This window comes from Parus major, chromosome 22 (assembly GCF_001522545.3).
Source record: "Parus major isolate Abel chromosome 22, Parus_major1.1, whole genome shotgun sequence".
Taxonomy (NCBI): Eukaryota; Metazoa; Chordata; class Aves; order Passeriformes; family Paridae; genus Parus; species Parus major.
Window position 1 is genome coordinate 2,152,505 of NC_031790.1, and position 1,662 is coordinate 2,154,166.

The following is a 1,662-nucleotide window of genomic DNA, read 5'->3' on the forward strand; positions in this document are numbered from 1 at the left end:
GGAATGGGAATGGGTCTGGCTCCTCCACCTGCTGCTAGGCAGGATTAAAACCATCTGACTCCGTTTCTCAGGGACAAGCCCTGTCCAAGGCAGCGACCCCCACGCCTGCTGGTGCCGAGCAAAGCTCCCCCCAGCAGGGCCTTTGGGGAACTTCCCCCCTCCACAGAGGAGATTTTCAGGATTTTCAGTGCCTGGCGTAGCAGGAGCCGAGTGCTGAAAGTTCTCCACGTGTCCCATCCGTGAGGCACACTTGGTTTGAATCAAAACCCCATCGCAACAGGAAGTGGGATTTCCAGACTGGGGTTAGGAGTAATTCTGGGTTATTATTAGCAATCACTTTTCATCAGACGCTGCAGCTACAAGATGCAGAACAAGCCCAGCAGAAAGAGACTGAAATATGGGATTCCTGTTATTTGAAAAGAACAATTTTAAAAATGGTTGATTTGAAAATTGTACGATGCGAATCGATCTTGAGAATACGAGAAATCCCTTACCTCACCTTCATTTTTGTCTCCAATTCACTTAAGCTCAGTAGAAGACAGAAATTAATGGAATTGTTAGGGTTGGAAAAGCCGTCCAGGATCATCGAGTCCAAGCTGTGAGTGATCCAGCCCAGAGCACTGAGTGCAGAGTCCAGTTGGACACCCCCAGGGATGGGGACTCCAAACATCCCTGGGCACCACTTTCCTACATTTAACGACCCATTCCATGAAGAAATTCCTGCTGGTCCAGCCTGACCCTCTCCTGGCAGAGCCTGAGGCCGTTTCCCCTCATCCTGCCAATAATTGCCCCCTTATATTGGGTACCAAACAATTGTAGCTTTGCTGTGACCCAGCCAAACCCACCCCGACTTCCTGTACACAAAGCTGAGATATTAAATCCCTTTAATAATCAGATTTCCAGTGGTTTTTTTTGCCAGGTTTGTGGAGCCTGTAGCCAGATCCAAGTGGTTCTGTCGGGGCAGACTCCCAGGTAACTCCTAAATTGCATCCTGCCTTTTGGAACAAGTTCTGACACCCCTGCCCCAGTGCAGCCGGGGTTGTTCACCTGGGCTAAGCAAATTAAAAGGTTCTGCTTGGCCTCTCCCTTACTTTGCTTTCCTCCTGCCGGGGTAATTGCAGCTGCTGCCGGTTCCCAGAGCCGGGATGGGGAATCGTATCCTGGCAGCGTGCGGGGACGCGCCAGAGCCATGGCGGGGAGGGAGGAGGGGATGGAATTCCGTGGTTGGGTTTAATGTGCACCTGCTGGGGAGCCGCTCCAGCAGGCTGCGAGGGCGGCTGGCTGGGGGCCAAGGCCTCCACACAGCCAGGTTTGATCCCTGAAAATCCTGGAGTGCTTCCCGTGCGCTTGGTAACACCTTCAAATCACAATGGGCAGGAATCGCCTCACCCTGCTGGACACGGGTCCTGCTCCACGCAAGCCCAGAGAAGCTGTGGATTCCCCATCCCTTGGAAGCCTGGAGGGGACTTGGAGCTAGCCGGGCTGGTGGAAGGGGGTGGAACGGGATGATCTTCCTGGCCAAAGCCTCCCGTGACAGCCCAGTCCGGCCGCCTCCGGGGAGCCGGGAGCTCTGGGAAGGGTGGGGGGAGCCGGCCGGGGGTGCCGAGGGGGTGGCGAGGGGAGCTGGGAGAGAGCGGAGGATGCTGGATTGCTGGGAAGGAT